The sequence below is a fragment of the Nematolebias whitei genome, chromosome 14 (assembly GCF_014905685.2).
Source record: "Nematolebias whitei isolate Nwh7 chromosome 14, NemWhi1, whole genome shotgun sequence".
NCBI lineage: Eukaryota > Metazoa > Chordata > Actinopteri > Cyprinodontiformes > Rivulidae > Nematolebias > Nematolebias whitei.
Genome location: NC_056511.1, coordinates 982,868 through 994,304, shown reverse-complemented (window position 1 = coordinate 994,304; position 11,437 = coordinate 982,868). Strand labels below are relative to the sequence as shown.

Below are 11,437 nucleotides of genomic sequence, written 5' to 3'. Positions count from 1 at the left end.
CACCTTGATTTCCGAATGACATGCAAAATTTGCTTTCATCCGAAAAAGTACTTTGGACCACTGAGCAACAGTCCAGTGCTGCTTCTCTGTAGCCCAGGTCAGGCGCTTCTGCCGCTGTTTCTGGTTCAAAAGTGGCTTGACCTGGGGAATGCGACACCTGTAGCCCATTTCCTGCACACGCCTGTGCACGGTGGCTCTGGATGTTTCTACTCCAGACTCAGTCCACTGCTTCCGCAGGTCCCCCAAGGTCTGGAATCGGCCCTTCTCCACAATCCTCCTCAGGGTCCGGTCACCTCTTCTCGTTGTGCAGCGTTTTCTGCCACACTTTTCCCTTCCCACAGACTTCCCACTGAGGTGCCTTGATACAGCACTCTGGGAACAGCCTATTCGTTCAGCAATTTCTTTCTGTGTCTTACCCTCTTGCTTGAGGGTGTCAATGATGGCCTTCTGGACAGCAGTCAGGTCGGCAGTCTTACCCAAGATTGTGGTTTTGAGTAATGAACAAGGCTGGAAGTTTTCAAAAGCCTCAGGAATCTTTTGCAGGTGTTTAGAGTTACGTCGCTAATTCAGATGGTTAGGTTAATAGCTTGTTTAGAGAACCTTTTCATGATATGCTAATTTTTTGGGACAGGCATTTTGGGTTTTCATGAGCTGTATGCCATAATAATCAGTATTAAAACAATTAAAGACCTGAAATATTTCAGTTGGTGTGCAATGAATCTGAAATATATGAAAGTTTCATTTTTATCGTTACATTATAGAAAATAATGACCTTTATCACAATATGCTAATTTTTTGAGAAGGACCTGTACAGAAAGTGTTGCAGCTATGCTTGTGCTTGCTTGTTTTCATTTCTGTAGCCGTATTGGCTTATACTTTGTGGGTGTAGCAGCCGTATTCGGCTTCACCCCACCTTTACGTGTATTGCAGCGGTTTTCGGGCTTGCTCTCATATTGTACAGCTGCGTCGACTTGCTGTTTGTTACATTGCAGCCATATTTTGTGCTTGCATTTTCTTGAGTTGTGCAGTCGTGTTCGGCTTGCCTTGCTTCATTATAGTGCGGCCATGTTTGCGCTTGCATTTTTCTTGGAGTTGTGCAACCATGTTCTGCTTGCCTTGTTTCATTACAGTGCAGCCGTGTTTGGCTTGCCCCCCATTTTTAAGTTGCAGCCGTGTTCAGCCGGGTTGCAGCCAAGTTCAGCCGGGTTGCATTTTTACTTGTGGCTCCATGGCAGCATTAGCACTTCTGGCTGCTTTTATAAGCTAGCAGCTGGAGAACCCACCCACCCACCCATCCATTTTCTTCTGCTTATCCGGGGTCAGGTCGCGGGGGTAGCAGCCTAAGTAGGGAGGCCCAGACTTCCCTCTCCCTAGTCACTTGGTCCAGCTCCTCCGGGGGAATCCCGAGGCGTTCCCAGGCCAGCCGAGAAACATAGTCCCTCCAGCATCTCCTGGGTCTTCCTCTGGGTCTCCTCCCGGAGGGACGTGTACTGAACACCACCAGGGAGGCATTCATGAGGCATCCTAAACAGATGCCCGAGCCACCTCAACTGGCTCCTCTCGACGTGGAGAAGCAGCGGCTCTACTCTGAGTCCCTCCCAGATGATCGAGCTTCTCACCCTGTCTCTAAGGGAGAGCCCAGACAGCCTGCAGAGAAAACTCATTTCGGCCGCTTGTATCCGAGATCTCATTCTTTCAGTCACAACCCAAAGCTCGTGACCATAGATGAGGGTGGGAACGTAGATCGATCGGTAAATTGAGAGCTTCGCCTTTTGACTCAGCTCTCTCTTCACCACGACAGACATGTACAGCGCCTGCTTCACTGTAGATGCTGCACCTATCTGCCTATCGATCTCACGCTCCATTTTTCCCTCATTTGTGAACAAAACCCCAAGATATTTGAACTCTTCCACTTGTGGCAGGACCTCCTCCCTGACCCGGAGAGGGCACTCTACCCTTTTCCGGCCCAAGACCATAGCCTCGGATTTGGAGGAACTGATCGTCGCACTCGACTGCAAACCGCTCCAGCGAAAGCTGTAGATCACAATCTGATGTAGCTGGAGAACCCCTGGTGGCATTTTCTGCTCAACTGGGTTCTCTGGTCATTTCGCTCATCAACTTCAGCGTCAAGAGTGGCGTTTCCTGCTCGACCTGATGCTTCTAGTCCTGTGAGCGGTAAGATGCTGGATGTGCAGTGCTGCAGAGCCTGTTTGGTCCCTCTCCAGTTGGAGGATGGACAGGATCTGTGCCCCCCTTGTTTGGGGCTGGATCATCTGAGGGAGGCCTTGACAGAAGCAGCCTGCCCCAATTGTTCCATTCTGCCCTCGTCCATGCAAGCAACTTGTTTGGCTGTTTTGAGAGTGTCATCCAGCCTGTAAAGCTGCGAAAGAGGACCAAGAAGAGCTTCAGGAGCTCAGAGAGATTATTTGAGCAGGTGGTCTATCTCACCTCTGAGCTGGAACAGATGAAGGTGCTACTCGAGTTCCTTAGGGAAAAGGGCAGTGCTGGTCTGACTGGGGACCCTGACCTGGGATAGAACATGGGCTCAGGGGACTCAGCTTTTGAAGAGGATGTTATCTCCCTGGCAGCATCTGGAACTGATTTTCAAGAGCAGTTTGAGTCTGACTCGTGTGTGTCGACTGCTAGTTCACACACCTCCTCCTGCTCTCAGCCAGAGGAGGACGATTCCATAGTGGGTGCTTTGAGAACTGCTTTCGCTTGGTTACAGCTGGACATTCCACAGAGCCAACCCGCTGCTTCCAGCGCTTTCTTTAAACATCCTCCTGCTAGGTCGTCCTTTATGGTTCCCCCTTCGGCTGAATACATAAAGGAGGTACATGCCTGCTGGGTGGATACTAAGACTCTTTCACGAACGACCGCAGATGGCAGGGCCCTGGTGACCATGCTGGATATGCCCAAGTTAGGCTTGGGCCATATGCCTTCTGTCAAACCCGTCATAGCATCCCTCATTGTGGCTCCAGATGAGGCTTTGAGGGCTAATGCCAGGTGTCCTCGTCCTCAGTGCCGTTTCACAGATGACCTGTTCTGTAGAGCTTATGACTCGGGGTCTCAATTGGGGCGACTCGGTAACTTGCTGTCGCATTTGTTTCTGGGTCTCTCGACCTCCTTGGAGGGCTTAGCGATGGATGCGCCTACTCAAGGGTTGATGGACACTTCCCTTAATGCATTAGCTCTTTTTTCAAGGGAGATTGGCCGTGTTATCTACCCTTGTCCAGGTACATCACCAGGTTTGGCTGGCGTAGTCTCCCCTGACTGAACCCTGTAGAAGGACCTTGATGAGTCTTGCTGTGGTTCCTGGGGAGCTGTTTGGTTCTGCTGCACTTGCGGCCTTGAAATGCTCAGCCCAGGCCATCCATACCAGACAGCAATTGGCTGGCCTTCATTGCAGACACTCAAGGCGTCCTGCTGGAGGTGCCTCTGCATCCTCCTCGTGCACTTATCCAGCCCCATCTACACCCTCCATGGGGCAGGCCTGCTGCAGGGCCTGCTCCTAGCCAATGGGCTCTGCCCAAAGGTCGGGCTACCCTTCCTTTTCAACGCGGGCAGCCTTCCCGGCATCCCTCCCGCTCTCCTAAAGGCAAGGGAGCTCGGAATTGACATCTGGGAGCAGGCGGTGAGACACTTTTGAATCAGAATAAGCTTTAACATCATTACACCAAGATACAATGAGAACATGTACGTACGGTCGTCTGAAAGATGGACGCAGTGCACAAAGCTGCTGCTAATTAGCGTGGCCCTTTTATTCTTCTTCAGACTAATATTTTTGCTTAGATGAGAAAAGGGAAGAAAACATGAGGAGAGACCATATAAAAAAGATCTCTCACGCCTTGTCCTAGACGGGGCACGATTTGAGGCATAAAAAAAACTTCCACAGCAAAGCACATAAATAGACATGATACATATACATACCCCGTTTCAGCTCAACCGCTGGGCTACTCTTGTGCCCAATTCATGGGTTGTGTCAACACTATCTCGGGGCTACATGCTACAGTTCCACCGCTGCCCTCCAGTTCCTAGGGCTGGGTACCTTTCTAAAAAATTTGGTATCGATACCAGTACCTTCACTTCAGTGTCGGTTCCTGAACGATACATTTTATGGTACTAATTTTGTAAGTAATATTAATTTTAACAAGAGGAAAATTACATTACACATTACAGTACAAATCTTGAGTTTTATTTTTTAACTTTGGTATTTTTCCATTCCAAGCAGTTTTTGTATATAAAAAATAAACAATTTCCAGTGCAAAAGAACAGTTGCAAACCAGTGACACATCAGTGTCTAATGCTCACTTCTACACACTGAGGACCTTTTCACTTAACAGTTTTTCTTCAGCAAAATCAACATGTCTGCTTTCTCTGGACATAAACAAGCCCGCTCCTGGTTGATAGTGTCACCAGCAGTAGAGAATGTCTGCTCTGAGGGTGTGGATGATGCTTGCACACACAGATACTGTCATGGTTGCCAGTTTGATAGCATTGGCATAGTGTCCCTCACATTCCACCACCAGGTCACTGGATTCACTGAGGTTAGGGTTGATGGCAGACTTCTGTACCTCTGTGTCTCTTCCTGAATCTTCTCTGTGGTTGTCTGGGGTTTAGGGCTCTTATCTCCCTAATTAACATTAGAACACAAAACATAAACAATAACATGGTTGTTATTATTGCTCAAAAATCATTATCTAGGCTGAGAGATAAAAGCTTAACTGGTCAACAATATCCTTTACAGCTTACTTACCTCCACCATGCAGCCTCCACTGTAGAAAAAGGCAGCAAACTTTTAACAACAAAGTTTGTGACTGTCCTGTGACCCCCACCTAACTTTTCTTTTGTCTGTCCTCCTCACATCAGGGTCAGAGGCTCCTGTGAAGTGAACTTTAACATAAACAGTGAATATTAGGTGAACTGTTTAACCAGATGACCGGGTGGATGAGCACATTTTTACAAGCTAAGCTTTATCTGTTACTGTTGATCTTTAGTTAGGGTTAGTTGATTTTAGCTAGCTACATAGATAGCCATAAAATAAAGCTACACACTAATATCTTTAAGTTAGCGTTACATGGATTCTAGTTTAACTCACCGCAATGCACGTATTAAGCTGCAGTAACGTTAACGAACATAAACTTACCAGCCAAAAACCCAGACACAGAGCCGTCCTCGGAGTTCTCGGATGAAGAGGAGTCTGGTCGTGGAAATGCTGAATCAGGCCGTTCAGGCTCTAACACCACAGGCTGACTTTAACGCTGAGAGGAGGCTGCTGCGGACCACTTTTCTTGCAGACAAACACGGAGCAACTTTCCGCTCGTAAAATGAAGCGGTTTGGCGAAGCACACTGCACACTAGTTCACACACAACACAGACACGTGAACCCCGTCTGTGGGCATAACCAGCGCCATAGACATACGGCTGTACGGCAGCTCTATACGGCTCTGGGTGTAACCATGTATGTATGTTTTTTTTACCTGCCTGCATGCTGAAACCACGTGTCACGTTACAGCCAATCACAGAAACTTGACACCAAAAAAGGTGGCAAGTTTTAATACATACACCGACCAAAGGAGTTTGGTTGGTACCATAAAAGAACCGAGGTTCGGTACTCAGCCCTAACCATTCCTGGTCAGGCCAGAATGACGGTCATTCGCGACCAGGTGAAAGCTCAGGCACTGAACCACGAAACAGACGCCTTGCTGGCCAAGGGTGCTATAGTGCCTGTTGACCCCCTGCGGGATCCAAGGGGGTTTTACTCAAAGTACTTTTTAGTCCCAAAAAAGAAAGGCGGACTACAGCCAATTGTGGGCCTGAGAAGTCTGAATGTGTTTTTAAAAACCATTCCTTTCCATATTTAGAGCATCAGAGATGCACTTCATGCAGTCTCCCCAGGCGACTGGTTCACCTTGGTCGACTTGAAGGACGCATAGTTTCATGTACCGACTGCACAGCACCATTGGCAGTTTCTCTGCTTTGCATTTCAGGGCAAGCATTTTCAAGTCAGAGTTCTTCCATTCTGTCTTTCTCTGTTCCCTCGTGTGTTCACCTGGTGTGTGGCAGCAGCCCTGTACCCTCTGCAGGTCAAGGGGTTGAAGATCCTGCCCTACTCGGACGATTGGCTGATCTGTGCACCAACAAAAGCTCAGGCAGCTGCGGACACAGATAGTGCTCGATCACATTGTGTCTTTGTGTGAACTGGCAGAAGAGCAACCTAGTTCCCTCTCAAGAGGTCACATTTCTGGGAACCACGATGAACTCCCTCACTATGGCGGCTTGCACATTGCCACAGTGTGTCAGCGGGATTCTGTAGATGCTGTTCGCCTTTCTGCCCGGCCATGCACCCCACTTCATTGCGTAACTCCACTTGTTAGGCAAGCTGACTGCTGCCTCTAGGGTGGTACCTCTGGGGTTGTTGTCTATGCGCCCCTACAGATGTGGCTCAACAGGCTGCGGGTGGATCCGACTCGTGTAGTGCACAGACGCAAGAGTTTGCGTGTGTCCCCTCAATACCTTGCGTCACTGGCTCAGTGGAGAGCTGCAGTGTTTATGGTGAAGGGTGTCCCACTGGGCTCTCTGCTATCATGGAGAGAGGTTGTTTGTACCGATGCATCCACCACAGGATGGGGCACATTGTAGCAGCGACAGATTGCCCAAGGGACGTGTTCTCCGTGGCAAAGGGAGAAGCACATCAATGCCTTTGAGCTGGACGCTGTATGGCTGGCACTGAAACACATCCTCCCGGGCCTGCGCGGGAAGCATGTCCTGGTGCGGTCCGACAATACTTCTGTGGTTTTTCATGTTAACCATCAAGGAGGAACACGGTCGTTGACATTGGTGCTGCTGACCTAGAAGCTCTTACTTTGGGCAGCCCCCCTCTTTGCCAGCTTGAGGTCAGCCCACATTCCAGGGGTGCGGAATGGGCCGGCTGATTTTCTGCCTCGGGGATGCCTACCACCTGGGGAATGGAGGCTCCATCCTGAGGTGGTGAGGGTAATTTGGGAGAGGTACGGCAAGGCAGCTATGGACCTGTTTGCTTCCCAAGAAATGACACACTGCCCGCTTTGGTTCCCTCCGGCATGTAGTACCAGTCCCCACAGGAAAGACCTCCTGTCACAGTTGGGGAGTCAGATCCTGCACCCCGATCCCAGTCGCCTCCGGCTCTGGGCTTGGCCGCTACAGGGCCCAACATTACCGTCTCAGAATATGACGGGTAGGTTTGACATGCAATGAATAATGCCAGGGCCCATTCCACATGACTGGTGTACACACATAAGTGGAAGGTTTTTAGCAAATGGTGTTGTGCTAGACACAAGGACCCTGTACACTGTTCTCTTTCTGTTATTTATTATTCTTACCTTCCTTCAGGCGCTACTTTCTCAGGGCCAGCCTCTGTCCACTCTGAAAGTTTAAGTCGCTGCCATCTCTTGCTGGCATACAATGGTGGATGGGGAGACAGTAGGTCGTAACAAGGATGTGCCCTTGTTTCTGAGAGGCGTCAGACGTCTGCACCCCCCACACGCCTTGTCGTGCTTGTGTGGGACCTTTCTGTGGTCCTCGCTGCCATGCGATCAGCTCCATTTGAGCCATTGGCGGAGGTGAGCCTTGAGTACTTGTCTAAAAAGACAGCGTTTCTCCTGGCCATGGCTTTGGCCAAACGAGTAGGTGAACTCCATGCGCTGTCTGTTCACGAGCACCGTTCCCGTAGGAACCCGGCTGGTTCAGGTGTTCCTCCCTAAGGTGGCCTCATCTGTGACCCACTCTCTGTCTCTCCAGCTTGCTCGCTTTGATGCAGATGGGGCTGATGAGTCTCTCTGCCCCGTTCGGGCACTGGAAGCGTACATCAGACGGACAGCATCTCTGTGGCAGTCTGATAATATGTTTATTTGCTATGCAGGGCCTCACAAAGGGCAGGCCCTTTCGAAGCAGCGCCTTGCACGCTGAATTGTGGACGTGGTGGAATGGGCGTACACTCTACAGAGCCACCGACCTCCAGTGGAGGTAAGATGCCATTCCACCAGGAGCGTTAGCGTGTCATGGGCCGCAATGAATGAGGTCACTCTGGAGGCTATATGTGCAGCAGCCTCCTGGTCATCCCCAAATACCTTTGCTAGGTTCTACAGGGAAAACCTGGCTGTCTTTCACCCATTGGAGGGGATCTTATCACAGCACCCATCTTCGTTTCAGTAAAGTGGGCATACTTAATTTTGTTTCTTCTTTGTGGGTGTGATTCCTCAGGACTCTGTTGGCAATCGTCATCCAGTGCTTTAAGCACCACCTCTGGTGGTCAGTAGGGATGAAATAGAACAAAAGTTACAACTGTAACTATGGTTCTATTAATCCCGGATAACCGCCAGAGCACTCGGTCCCTCGGAATCATTGCGTTTCTTGAGAAGATTAAGGGACTGGGCTACCGTTGTCACGTGCTTATATAGACTCACCAGTGTCACACGTGACTATGTTGGCATAAAATACTCGACCTGCGCATGCGCAAGAATGATCATTCACCGCCTCTGGCGGTCATCCAGGATTTTGTTCTCTCTGATGTGCTTCTGTTCTCTACAGAATCTCCTCAGGGCTGTGATCTTTCACCTCTTTATTTTATATACAAACAAATGTTGCAACCATTTCCCACAGCGTCACATCTTAAAGTTTGCTGATGACTGTCATCCTGTCCCTTCTCAGCAGTGATGACCCAGACCCTGGTCCTGTGGTCGGGGACTTCACTGAATGGTTGAGTTTTCCTTCTTAAAAAGTTAAATGTTTGTAGGACAAAGGAGACAGTCACTGATTTCAGAAAAGACTCCTCAATTGCAGCTCCTGTGTTCATAAATAGGTGCCGTTGGGAAGTTGCATCAATAAAAATAAATCTGGGAACTGTTCGTGATGACAAACTAACCTTTGACCCCATGTGAACTTGCTTTGTAAGGAGGTTCAGCAGAAAATGTATTTTTATTAGAAGCTGTGGTTTTAATGCTGATTCTACAAACCGGATTCCAAAAAAGTTGGGACACTAAACAAATTGTGAATAAAAACTGAATGCAATGATGTGGAGATGGCAAATGTCAATATTTTATTCATAATATAACATAGATTAAACTTTTGATCTGTCATCTGAGTAAATGTAACATTTTAAAGGAAAAATATGTTGATTCAAAATTTCACAGTGTCAACAAATCCCAAAAAAGTTGGGACAAGTAGCAACAAGTGGCTGGAAAAAGGAAATTGAGCATATAACGAACAGCTGGAAGACCAATTAACACTAATTAGCTCAAATGACAACATGATTGGGTATAAAAAGAGCTTCTCAGAGTGTCAGTGTCTTTCAGAAGCCAAGATGGTAAGAGGATCGCCAATTCCACCATTGTTGCGCAGAAAGATAGTGCAACAATACCAGAATGGTGTTACCCAGCGTAAAATAGCAAAGACTTTTAAGTTATCATCATCAACCATGCATAACATCATCAAAAGATTCAGAGAATCTGGAACAATCGCTGTGCGTAAGGGTCAAGGCCGTAAAACTCTACTGGATGCTCGTGACCTCCGGGCCCTTAAACGTCACTGCACCTCAAACAGGAATGCCACTGTCAAGGAAATAACAGAATGGACTCAGGAATACTTCCAGAAAGCATTGTCAGTGAACACAATCCACCGTGCCATCCGCCGTTGCCAGCTGAAACTCTACAGTGCAAAGAGGAAGCCATTTCTAAGCAAGCTCCACAAGCTCAGACGTTTGCACTGGGCCAGGGGTCATTTAAAATGGAGTGTGGCAAAATGGAAGACTGTTCTGTGGTCAGATGAGTCGCGATTTGAAGTTCTTTATGGAACACTGGGACGCCATGTCATCCGGACCAGAGAGGACAAGGATAGCCCAAGTTGTTATCAACGCTCCGTTCAGAAGCCTGCATCACTGATGGTATGGGGTTGCATGAGCGCTTGTGGCATGGGCAGCTTGCATGTCTGGAAAGGCACCATTAATGCAGAGAACTATGTTCAGGTTCTAGAACAACATGTGCTCCCATCTAGACGTCATCTCTTTCAGGGAAGACCCTGCATTTATCAACACGATAATGCCAGACCACATTCTGCAGCAATCACAACATCATGGCTACGTAGAAGGATCCGGGTACTGAAATGGCCAGCCTGCAGTCCAGATCTTTCACCTATAGAGAACATTTGGCGCATCATAAAGAGGAAGGTGCGACAAAGAAGGCCCAAGACGATTGAACAGTTAGAGGCCTGTATTAGACATGGGAGAGAATTCCTATTTCTAAACTGGAGAAACTGGTCTCCTCTGTCCCCAGACGTCTGTTGAGTGTTGGAAGAAGAAGGGGGGATGCCACACAGTGGTAAAAATGGACTTGTCCCAACTTTTTTGGGATTTGTTGACGCCATGAAAATTGGAAACAACAGATTTTTCCCTTAAAATGAAACATTCTCTCAGTTTAAACTTTTGATCTGTGATTTGTGTTCTATTCTGAATAAAATATTAGATGTTGGCACCTCCACATCATTGCATTCAGGTTTTATTCACAATTTGTTTAGTGTCCCAACATTTTTGGAATCCGTTTTGTACTTTTATGAGAATGTTTTATTGAGTTACTACTGTTTTATTGTTTATTTGTATTGTTTTATTGAGCTCTGCAAAGAGTGGTGAAGAATGTGCAGGGGTCTATTGGTATCGGCCTCCCCACTATCGCAGACATTACACCTCCGGTTGCAGGAGGAGGGCCACCTGCATCATGAAGGACCCCACTCACCCATCACACAATTTTTGGCCCGCTCCCCTCGGGCAGAAGGCTGAGTAGCATTAGGTGCAGGGTCACCGGGCTGAGGAGCAGCTTCTACCAAGGCTGTTGCACTCATGAATCTCTCTAACCAGGATAATCACTGTGAAAAATTACTGTGGGGAAAAAAATGGCTGTAATGCCAGTTGATTGATGTGTGCTGCTGACTATCCATGCTGCTGATCTCATGCTGCTGATTATTTCATGTTGCTGTGTTTATTAGTCCTCATCTGCTCACACAGACTCATGTTCGTGCTGCTGTTGTTTGGGCACATTGTAATAAGTGCTTAGTGTATTCTTATTTTAGTGAATGTAGTATATTTTTAGTTCATGACTCAGATCTTATTAACGTTTTTCTTTACAATTTGTATTTTTGCTGGATGTAACTGGGACCCTGTGTATATAGTTTCGTTCCACCTCATGTACCACATGTGATGTGAATGACAATAAAAATCCTTGTATCCTTTGAAATTTCACCTTCATCTGTTGGTTTGGACTTTTGACATGAAAGAAAAGGAACAAACTCGGGAATTGTAAGAATGTGCAGCTAAACTGCTGAAATAGGCCTACAAAACCTCACCAACCTAAAGAACCTCCCTAACCTACTGAATCTCACTGACCTACTGAATCTCACTGACCTACTGAAT

General features: G+C 47.7%; 1 protein-coding gene across 1 annotated transcript in view; it reads right to left on the bottom strand.

Moving 5' to 3' along the window:
* The window catches only part of ik (IK cytokine), a gene marked incomplete at its 3' end in the record, with an annotated part of 58,686 nt that overhangs the window by 35,762 nt on the left and 11,487 nt on the right, over positions 1–11,437 (bottom strand).